A 12,192-nucleotide genomic window follows, 5' to 3' on the forward strand; every position below is an offset into this window, starting at 1 on the left:
CTCTCATCAGAGACTAGAGATGCCTTGGACACCCCTATCACACCCAAATATCCAAGGCTATAGACTTGTTGGCCTTTCGGAAAGCCCCTGGAGCTGACGCCCTTTCCGTCGAATTCTATTAATGATATAAGGCTCGCCTGGTCCCCCAATTATCAAGCCTCTGGGAGGAGACCTGTGGAACGGGCATCCTTCCCCGTTCTCTTCGAGAGGCAATAATATTGGTGCTACTTAAACCGGGCAAACCTCCCACACAATGTGGTTCGTACCACCCCCTCTCTATTATTATTTGCAACGTCAAAATGTATTCTAAGGCGCTGGCCCTGAGATTGGCTCCCTACATGACATACATTATTCACCCTGAACAGTCCGGTTTTATTCCAGGGCGATCCACTTCTCTTAATTTACGCCACCTGTTCAACATACTTGCGCGAGTCGACCCAGGTTCTGGCTATCCTTGACATGCAGAAAGCCTTCGACTCTGTTTCCTGGAGATATCTATAGCGGGTTCTTGAGAAATGCAACTCCGGTCCTCGCTTCATTTCCTGGGTTAAACTCTTGTATTCCTCTCCCGTTGCAAGGGTCAGCACTGAAGACTGTTGCTCGCCCCAATTTCCAATAGCCAGAGGTACAAGGCAGAGATGCCCCTTCTTGCCGCTAATCTTTGCCCTAGCCATTGAACCCTTGGCCATTAGGATACGCCAACAATACGCACACAGAGGCATAAGATTGTCAGGTCCCCCAGAGATCATCTCCCTCTACACAGATGATGTTATCCTCTTCATCCACTCATCGCAACGCAATCTGGCCCCAATATTAGAGGACGTCATTCGCTTTTTTGAGCTCTTGGAACTCCAAGGAAATTGCTCAAAATCAATACTGTTTCCGCTGACCGAGGCCACCACACCTCCCATGAACCCTCAGGGATTCGAGTGGATGCAATCCGAGATTACCTATCTTGGAGTGGTGGTTACACGTCAGCAGAACTCCCTATACGAAGCCAATTTTGGGAAATACCTCACCACCCTCAGCTGGAAGTGCACAGGCTGGGCCAGGTTGCCGATCTCGCTGGCAGGCGGAATCACTATCTTGAAGATGGTGGTGCTCCCCCAGCTCTTGTACAAATGTCTAAATGTCCCCTTATGTCCAGGCTGTGAATTCTTTACAATATTACTTGAACCATCAATACCTTCTTATGGCACTCTGGCGCGGTCCACCTGAAACAAAAAACACTAACCATCCCAATGTCGAGGGGTGGACTCAGCACCCCTAACTTCGAGCGGTACTGGATGGCTGCCCAAGCTCACTTTGCCTCACACTGGTACACACCCACCGATTCTCCTCTCCACGTTAAACTCGAATGTCTTGCAACGGATATTCGAGATATCCGCTCTTTTGGTCTCCCCGCCCAGTCCACCAAATTTGAACCCCTTTACCCTGTGGGGTCCACGTACTGGCCCTTGAATATGATGTGGAAGCAGGCCTGCACCCTGCGCCCCTTTCATGGAACTTTTTCCCAGAATCTCCCTGTGTAGACACCACAATAACACATCTTTGGTCATATACAGGTCTTGACTCTATCCGAGATATCTTTAACCAGGGAATCTTCATTGAATGGCCCGACTTACCTGAATCCCTGCGGGGTACAATATGCAGGCCTGCGCCACTCTCTCAAGAAGAGGCTACCTGACTTCCCCTCAATCCCTTCAGATGACCCGATACCATTGGAAGTTCTAAATACTATAACTTTTAAGGGAAAAGTCTCTAGATTGTACACCATCCTCCAAGGTAAAATAGCCACCCCATTTGTTAATCGCAGGGAATCCTGAGGTAGGAATCTGGGCGTCGAAATCACTGACCAACGCTGGGACTGCATGTGTGCCCACACTCATGAGGTCTCACTTAATTCATGATTTAAATTGATTCAATTTAGACTACTACATAAATTCCATTACACCCCAATCAGACTACACCGCATGTCGAAAGACCACCCACATACATGCCCCGGGTACGGAGCAGACGACGCAAATTTTATACACATGATATGGTCCTGCCCGTGCCTCTCTCTATTTTCGGAGGAAGTATGCACTACGAAATCCGAAATGTTGGACTATGCTATTACCCCTTCCCCATTGGCATGTCTTTTTCATGAGCTTCCGCAACTTGGGCGAGATTCCAGGAAACTGGCTGGCCTATGCCTGCTGCTGGCCACCCGCTGTATCCTGCTGCTCTGGCTCTGCCCTAGGGCCCCCATACACAACCAGTGGCTCTAGGCTGTCACGTGGGCCTCCGATACCGAAGACCGCTGACCGCTGGTCACTTCTATAGCCAACAGTGGCAAGATCCAGGAATATCTGGACCCCATTCCGCTCTTATATCTCTTCCTTGTCTGTTGAAGATGCTGGTGATCGGATCTCTCAGCACCCAGCTCCTCATAATGTATATGCCTCGCTTGTCATTACGATGCAGCTTTTTCAAACTATTGTACTCCGAATTACTGTTTTACTGCTATATGTAATCTTCTTCCGGCATATGTGCATGAAATGTATACCTATACAATACATGTATTCTGCTTGTTTGTTCTGTTGTTAAGTCAAGCTTAAAAGATAAAGATTAAAAAAAAGAATTCTGCTTATTGTGATGTAATCTTTAATGCTCTGGGTGATAGTCTGAGCAGTGCATGGTGAGGGCATGAGTTATAGTTGCATAGCTATATTGTGGACAGAAGATTGAATCCGCCCCAATATATCAAGGAAGGTTTTGTCAGTGTTTAATGAGATTTGCACTGGATCACAGACAACTTCCTTACTTCTGACACAACTACTGGCTGTGCAACTGGCTCATCACTCCACACACAAAACTGAGAAAATCAGTAACGATTTAAATATTGTCAACACCCGACGGATGCCATTTACAACCCAAGTTTGCACAGAGTGTTACACCAGCTCTTAATGTCATTGAATTCTATACCAACTTAGAGAGTCAAAACCTTGCATGTCTCCTTTCCTCTCCTAAGTGGTCTTGCACCCTCTTTGTTATATTACTACCTAGAGTTAATCGTGATCTGTGCCTACTCTTTCAAGATCATATAGTCCATCTCTTTAATGTATCATTAACCTCAGGAATCTTTCCCTCAATCTGGAAATGTTTTGTGATCAAACCTCTCCTTAAGAAGCCTTCCACAGACCCCACCCACATGGGGAACTTCTCCCTATTTCATAATTCCCATTGCCGTCTAAACGAATCGATCATTCCAATTGGGCTTTTAATTGCTTTGCAGCAGAGAATTCATCTCAACGTTTGTATTAGAACATCTAAGAGAAAAATCACATAAAGGTGGATCTAGTTCCCTGATTTTACTTGACCTGTTGATTGATTGATTGTTTATTTATTATGCACTTATACACAAGTATTTCAAAGCGCAACCATGCATGGGAGGGGAAGACATAAGGAAGACAAGCGATCTTACTAGGCATGGTGCATTCAGATCATGCAGGTGAACAGAAAGGAAGTGCGTGGGGGGGCAATAGAGAACAAGTGCGCCCTTCACATCAGCACCTGGGTTAAAGTGCAGAGAGATACCACTCTAATTGGTAGTAACCTGAGTGCAGTAGTGCTTTGGCAAGTGGAAGGCCCAGGGGCAAATGCAGGAGACTGGCGAGGAGAGCTTGGGACTTGTGAGGTACACCAGGCAGCCAGTCATTGAAACTGAGCAGAAGTAGAGAAGAGAGAGTGACAGAGTAGAAAGAGGTGGTTAGCAGGGAAGAGGTAGAGAGAAGGAGGAGGTGAAGAAGAAGGTCTTGATGAGTTTCTAGAATTTAAGGAAATCCGGCCCAAGATGGAGAAAGACAGGGAGGCTGTTCCAGAGAGAGGCACCTGCAGTGGATAAAGATCTCCCCCCAAGTCTCTGCTTGGAGAAGCGGCTCACCCGCAGAGAGTTGGAGTAAGACGAGAGGAGGGCTCGGGAAGGAGAGTATTTAGGAAGAGAGCATTGAAGACAGAGCGGGTCCAGTCCCCAGAAAGCCTTGTGCACAATTTCAAGGGTCTTGAACTTAATCCTTGCAGCCACGGGGAGCTAGTGAAGGGGTTTTAGTGCCGGAGAGAAGCGGTCCCTGGACTTGAGGCCTTGAGGCCAAGGATAAGTTTTGCGGTTCTGTTCTGGATGAGTTGAAGTGGACGGAGGGTAGAAGAGAGAAGGTTGAGAAAGAGGCTGTTACAGTAGTCTAGCTTAGAGAGGACCAGGGCTCTGGAGATGGTGAGCCTCTGCGGGAAAGTGAGAAAAGGAAGAATACCTCTGAGGAGGTGCAGTTGGTAGTGGTACTTTTTAGAGATGTCCGCAATGTGAGATGAGAAGGAGAGAGTGGAGTCAAAGATGATCCCCAGATTTTGGTGGAAGCACAGGGTCAAGGGAGGGCGGCCAGAGAGAGAGAGGGAAGGCAGGAGCATGGGTCCCGATGAAGACACTCTCTTTCTTACTGGCATTGAGGCAGAGGTTGTTTGCAGCACGCCCCAACTGATTTGCAGACGAACAGGTATAAGTGAGGAAGAGGAAGAGGCTGAGGGTAGCCTGAAGGAGAGCTGCGTGTCATCCACATAACACGGAAAGTTGAAGGTGAAGCTGGCATCATACAGGCCAGGGGCCAATGTAGCCACTGAAAAACCAGGGGGATAGATTAGATCCCTGGGGGACACCACACATAGAGAGAGTGATATGGGAGAGAAAGGCCCACAATTCCACCTGGGATGTGTGGTCAGAGAGAAAGGAGGTTAGCCATGGCAGGGCTTGATCAGTGATGCCCAGGGTATCACAGAGACGTGCGATGAAGGTGCTGTGATTCTCTATATCGAAGATAGAGGAGAGGGTGAGTAGAATGAGGACAGAGGCAGATTTGAGAGCAGATCTTCACAGGTGTTCAGAAGAGCAGTTTCTGTGCCTCTGGATGCTCTAAAGCCAGACTGGTGGTCATGGAAGCAACCAACAAATTCAGTGTGGGGGTAAGCTGAGAAATAGCCAACTTCTCCAAGAGTTTGCCCAGAAAAGGAATGGAAAGTTCAGCAGAAGTTTTGTTTGAGGAGAGGGTGCACAAGGGAGTGCTTAAGAGCAGTAGGGAAAATTCCAGTGGTGAAGGAGAGGTTGCAAAGGTCGGTTAAGGCTGGGGTGAGAGAGCCAATGTTGTCCGTGATGGTTTTGGAGGGACAGGGGTCCACCTGTTTGGAGGAGGCTTTCATAGACTGGTCTAGTGACCTCCTCAGGTGAGACAGGGGAGAGAGAAGAGAAAAGAAGGGGAGGGGTGGGGTGGGAATGGGTGGTGCAGGAGATGTTGGTGCTTGAAGTGGTAAAGTAGAGTGAGAGGATAGGATATTCTGTGTTTTTGAGGTCAAGTGTGCAGCCAGGGCTGAGCAGAGTGCCTGGGTGTGTGCAATGATGGAGGAAGCTGCATAGGATTGGCTAGTTCCTTGCAGACTTTGAAGATCTTGGCCGTGTTATTGGATGCCACTGAGATGCAGGCTTGAAAAAAGACTATTTTCTTGGAGCGGTTGCAGTGTCTATACTGTCTTTGAAGGAGGCAGCAGGCCAGTTTGTCAGAGGGTGCCCCCAAGGAATCCCATTTCCGTTCAGCAGCCCTGTACTTGCGTTTAAGGGCAGCCAGTTCGGAGTTGTACCAAGAGTTGCACTTTTTGGTAGGCTTCATTCGTACCCTCATGACAGGGGCAAGAATATCAAGTGTGTTGGAAACAGAGAGTTTAAAGTTAGAGAGGGCTGTTTCAGGGTGCGAATCAGCTACAGGAGTAGAAAGAGCAGAGTAGGTAGAGGCAAAGGTAGCTACTGACACTCTTTTCATGGGTCAGATGACCTAGTAAACGGGAGACAGTGCTGGGCTTACCGATGCAAGAGGAGAAGAGAGTTTTAAGTGTGATGAGAGGAGAGAGTGAGCTGTCCAGGAGAGAGCGGGAGGGATAGATAGAGGAATGTCGGTTGAGATGAGAGCATCCAAAGTGTAGCCAGCAATATGCATTGGGCCAGAGGGTAAGATGGAAAGAGAGTGGCAAATATTGTGGAAAGGTCCTGAGGAATCAAGTGAGTCGAGATGGGTGTTGAGATCACCCATTAGGAGATGTTGAGAAGAGGAGGAGAGAGGAGGCCAGATCAGCCCATTCCGAAAGGAAGTGGGAGGGCTGACCAGCTGGCCGATAGAAAGTGGCCAGCAGGAGTGATGAGCTGGGAGAGAGGAAGAGCCTGCAGACCAGGCACTCAAAGGATGAGTAGGCCTGAGAGGGAATGATAGACACAGGGATCCACTCAGGGAAGATAATTGCTACTCCCCCACCTGGTCTGTTTGGTCTAGGCAGAGAGGGTATCTTGTAGCCTTCTGGGAGAAGTGTGTCAAAACTCGTGACATAGCTATCCTAGAACCAAGTTCCCGTGAGGGCAAGAACATCAAGATGCAGGAGTTCAAGGAGGTTGCAGATATCAGAGGATTGTTTAACAGCTTAGCGTGTGTTAAGCGTGTCAATGTGGAGCAGATTGCCATCTGTGAAAGACTTATGGGGGAGCAGGGGACAGTAGTTCCCCCCATAAGTGGCGAGAGTGCCTGAGGGACAGAGGTAGGAGGTGGCAGAGGAGCCAAGGCAGGCAAGGGATCTGGGACCACAGTGGGAGAGAAGGGAGCCAGTGCTGGAGGGCCCACAGGGGGCAAGGGAGCCCCAGTTATGTTGTTAGTGGGTGGCAGGTTCAATAAAAGAGGAGGACGCTGACAAGGTTGTTAATGTGTGGGGTGGCAGCAAGGAGGCCATGGCGAGGGAAGAAGGGTGGTTAGGAGGCGGCAAGGTAGCCGATGTGTTGGCACAGCTGACAAGGGAACCAGGGATGCCGAAGGAGCTGGTGCCGAAGGAGAGGGAAGGTTTATAAGGTGAGGGAGGAGCCTATCAAAGAGTACAAGGTTGGGTTGAGGACCCTGTACCACAATGGTGCCATTGCGGTAGACATTGATGATGACCCTGGAGGTGAAGAAGAGGGCAAGAAGGACATCCCAACGGGTGCCACCAATAATGGTTGAGGAAGAGAAAGGAGAGAGAAGAGCGATCATATGGAGAGTCCATAGGTCAGGTGAGGGAACGACAAAGAGGATGTCAGTGAGACTCTCTCTGTCAGAGGCAGTGACATAGGTGTATGCAATAGGAAGGCATGGGTTGGAGCCCAGAATGTCCTTCTTGAGTTTCTTCCTGTCAGACTTAGTAAGGGGTGAAGGATAAGAGATAGTGAAGCAGTTTGATTAAATACGAGAGATAGAGAGCGCCATAGCTGCAGAGAGTGAGGTACATTTAACCAGGCTGAGGCCACAGAGGCACAGGGAGAGTAGTAGGTAGGGGGGAACATGCAGATGAAAGGGGGGGTAGTGGGTGTAAGGTTGAAGGGAATAACAGCAGAGAGAGACAATGGGAGATGAGGTGGGGGTGTGAGGAAGCAGGTACAACCAGGGCAGGGGGGTAACCAGTCACAGTATCCCAAAAATGAACAGTGTGAGCACAATGGTAGGTGACGGGGTGAGGGGACAGATAGCAGACAAGACAGAGAACAGAGGGGTGGACACAATCTCATGAAAAGCAGGTGTGCAAACAGCCAAAAACGATTTTTAAACAGCAGCAACAATCAGATGTGTACACCGATAAAAACGATATCTTTTTTTCCCCCAAGGCCAAAAACAGGTAAAGGGCAAAACAGTAGAAGGGTGTGGACGTGGAGGGGAAAGTCTAGGAAGGAAAGCATGTTAAGGTTTGGCGATTGGAGACATAAAATAGAACAGTCCATGCATTGTGAGGATAGTTTAGAGATTGTCAGGCGAGGCACAGACTCCAGAGGAGGATGCGGAGAGCAGGATATAGGCCACACTTACGTGATGTCTAAGGGCGCGATGTTGACAATGTTCAGCTCGCTCGACCACCGTATGCTATATAACAGACTTTATAGACTAGGATTTTGGGGCTCAGTCCTTCCTGACAGAGTAATGCCAAAAGGTACATTTGGACCCTTTCTCCTCACAACCTCCCGCTCTGCGGTCTCTCACAGGTATCCCATTAACACTGTTTTTCACTGAATTTCATAGGTTTTTGTCAAAGCAATTTAACCATAACGCCCATTTAACTACGTTTTCTCCCCTGAACTTCAATGCTTTTGTAGTCATCCATCAGGGCAGAGGACACCAATGGTCCCCACATGGACAGCAGAATTTATCATTTTGTTCCACAAGTGTCTGAGTAATTTCAACCAAACTAATACAAATTACAAATCTGGAAACATAATGTCAACTTTTCATCTACTCACTTTATTTAAGGGAACCACGTTTTTTAATCACAACAACATAACAACAAGCTTTAAAGTTCAGTATGTGGTGCTCTCTTTAATCAAAAAACACTAATTGTCCATATCATTTATAACTATGCATGTAAGTCAATCATACAAATAACAAAGAAAATAAACAAAACACCATCAACAGTGCTTTAAACAGTCACAAAAAAATAATTTTACAAGGAAACATTTAAAATCTTGCCATATCTGTAATTAGGTTCAGTAATTATTACGCTGCACTACTTAAACAAAGACACCCGCAGCAATGGGCTGCATCGGCCGGCACTATCCGAGTGCCCAAGTTATAATCCTAAGGGAACCAAGAGTCTTAACAGCCCCAGTGATGTTACCAGCCGACCCAAAACACTGCTGTGGTGTTACTGCTAATAGCAGCCTGGAGCTAAGCCACTAGTAAGTTCTTTTTAGTTTCTTGTTTAAACTGCAACCTATAGTCGGCATGCAGATCACAAATGAACCAGTCATGGAACTGGAACTGGAAGCAAGACAATGCAGCGCAACACGGGTTTGTATCCCTATCCCGTGCTTAGAATCCATTCTCTGGTATTAAGCATGTTATAAAATAACACTTATAATTATAATACACAAAACCCTTCAACAGCTGAACTAGGCTCACTGGGCTGACACGTGTGATATCAAATTGATGTAGCTTCGATAACTATGAGAGATGCTGGCAACCACACTTTAAACTCATGTCTGGCCTATATATAAAGTTGTACATGCCACCAGGACAGCAAACTCAAAGTTATTTTTTTTTTATTATAAATGTTTTATTGGTTATACTTTATAACCTTTAACATAGAATACAATCACTTTTATGATAGTGATGATGATGAATATCCTAAACATCTTTGTCCATGTGCTCCACCATGTTCCCCCCTTTCATTCTGATCTGATGGGGGACCTGGATTCGTTGCTGCTGCACAGCCAGTATGATTGTCGTTTATGAATGATCCTGGCAATAGTCCTCCCTGTGGTCCAGGGGCAACAACTTGGTTCATCCTCACAAACAGATGTTCGACGAATTTTAACACGTCCACTGTTTTTCCGAGCTTTTCCACTGTCATCAATCTCTCCCAGTATTCCTCTTCTGTGTTTTGATTTATGCGCGCCACATATTCCCCCAACCATTTCTTTCTTTCTGATATTAACCTTGGTCAAGATAGCGCCAGGTGCCTTGTTGTTTCAATGATGTTAGGATTTCTACAATATCTACATATGTTGCAGCAAACTCAAAGTTATGTAGTTTTTGGAACAGGGGCGCTTGGAACAGGCGTGTTTAAAATTCAGCCCCTGTGCTGCACAAAAGTTTTTGGAACAGGGGCGCTTGGAACATGCGTGTTTAAAATACAGCCCCTGTGCTGCACAGACTTGACTGTCACTGCAGCTGTCAAATGGACACCTGTGACCTCTGAACCTGCTCTGTGCCACTGAGAGCAGGAGTTGCAGATCAGGCTACTAGTGCAGAAGGACACAAGTGTACGTTATGCTTTCGGCATGGAGCCCATGAAAGCAGAATCAAATTAATATATCACCCTTTCAGAGATTGAATTACCAGCATAATTTTTATAAATTAATAAAAAGCCAGAGCTTCTGCACCCTTGCCAGATAAAGGACAGATGCCTATTAGTCGTGCAGCTGCAAGCACATTTGGTTAAGATATTTTTATTACAGCAGCTCTTTCGCAGCTGTAACTAAGCCATTCATGCTCAGACTACAGCATAGAAATAACACAGGCAGACTTCATACAGTTTAACGTTTGCTGTTGCCGAATAACAGTGCTTGGTCCAAGAGATCCCAGGAAGATGTGTTTTGGGCAGTGAGGGACAGGTAATGGATGGGGATGGCTACAGGGATTGGCACAGCAATGGTCATTCATTTGCCCGGTAAATAGCCAAACAACAACCACAAGCTGCATGTAGCTCCTCACACCCCACTCTCTCCTAACTGTACGATAATGCAGTAGCTTTCTGGTTATAGGTGGTGTTTCAGTCAAAAGTTAAAATAAATACATATTGTATGACCAGTTAAATGCCCTGCTAAACCCCATAATATGTTTCCAAGAAGCACCTTCCTCTTCGCTTCTGCTTTTTCTCCTCCTCTCCCCTGCTGAATTCCTGGCTGAAACTGCCCTGGTTACCTGACCACCCTCTGATCTCGGGCCCAGGTTCCTCCACCGCCAGTGGCACACCTGCACTGCCTTCTCAGCAACCTCCCCCACTCGGGACTGTCCCTGCATCCCTACAGCCCCTATACCAGCACTTAACACTGTATGTCTACACTTACCTTTGCACTTGCCACCGGCTGGCTGTACTTACTTATTGCTGTTAGTCTATTATCCCTTGTCTGCACTTACCTTTGCACTTGCCACTAGCTGGTTGTACTACTTATTGTTGTTAGTCTATTATCCCTTGTACTGCACTTTCCCCCCTCTCCCTTGCACTCTCCCTCTTCCCCTTCCCATGCACTTGCCCGATCTGAATGTCACCTGGCCTAGTAGGATCGTTGTCTGTCCTCCCTCTGTTCCCCTCCCTTGCCTGGTCGCGCCTTGAAACACTTGTGTATAGGCGCGTTATAAATGCCATATCATATCATATCACCGCCAATCCTGGAGGAGTGTTACTGTACAAAGTTAGTTGAAGGGTTGAGTGGGCAGAAGAAGGGTTTGAGGAGGTAGTCGGCAACCAGGACGAACGAAGCGGAGGGGAGGGGTAGAATTACAGAAAATAATCCAATGCTGCATGTTTACATACACTTTTATGCTTCACGTCATTTTTTTAAAATATGTAAATATATTTAATAACGGTCGATTATTGTTATATGTAGTGTATTATCACATGGTTTTTTTTGGATTATTAAAACGTGTGCCAAACTCTATGGATTATAGAAAGCGAGGTTAGTACAAATCCTTCTTTCAGATTGTCTCTTCGCTCTGGCTCACTAAAGCCCTGAGCGGTGAGAAGCTGCTTCGTGATCGTCAGACTCGGCTGCCCTGATCAGGGCCGCCATTTGCGCTTCATAATTATTCCTGCGAGACGGTGTTTATGCAAACCGCCAAGGAGCACCGCGAGGCGCTAATGAGGGGAAATGGGGAGGTGTTCACTTTCCTGAGCCTTAAACAGTTACACTCCCCGCATCCGGGGTCCCCTCTCCTGGGGTCACGTCACTAGAAACAAGGCAATGATGTTAACGCCCACAGCCCGAGGAAGCGGGGAGAGATGTTTACGGTTATTTGTGCAACCTCTATGGGAAATATATAATAGATTTACAGAGACTATTGGGAACACATCCGGATCTGCAGAGCACAAGCTTGATGCGGATGGGAGAAGAAAGCAGAGGCTACTGACTGCCTCATAAATGCCACGGAGACAGGATCTACGGTAAACAAGGTTTCTTCCAAAATGTGCCTGAAACTGAATGGTCATGGGGATTGTGATATAGTGTTCCCTTCCAATTTCTCTTTATTTATTTATCTGGAATTCTTCACACTGCACGAGGCGGCATCCTGCTCTCACGGGCGTCTGGGGGTGGGGGTGGGGGGAGACAGCCTGATCTGTCCATTTACACACAGATACAGTGCAATGGCAATAGCTGTGATACTGCACGGCAGCGCGGGCGCTCTATTGACAGTTTTTTGTCCTATTGTAAGAACATAGTTGTGGTCTGGCAAATCACGAAACCTATGAACAGCACAATTGACCTCAATAAATAGACTAAAAAAGCAATGTTAACGAGCAGCCAAAATCTAAGAACCTGAACACTGAAAATCAAAAAAGAATAATGCAGAAAATCTCAAATTAATGCAATTGACAAGCAATTAAAAAAATGAC

This window comes from Ambystoma mexicanum, chromosome 6q (genome assembly GCF_040938575.1).
Source record: "Ambystoma mexicanum isolate Mex_15411 chromosome 6q, UKY_AmexF1_1, whole genome shotgun sequence".
In the NCBI taxonomy this organism is placed as follows: domain Eukaryota; kingdom Metazoa; phylum Chordata; class Amphibia; order Caudata; family Ambystomatidae; genus Ambystoma; species Ambystoma mexicanum.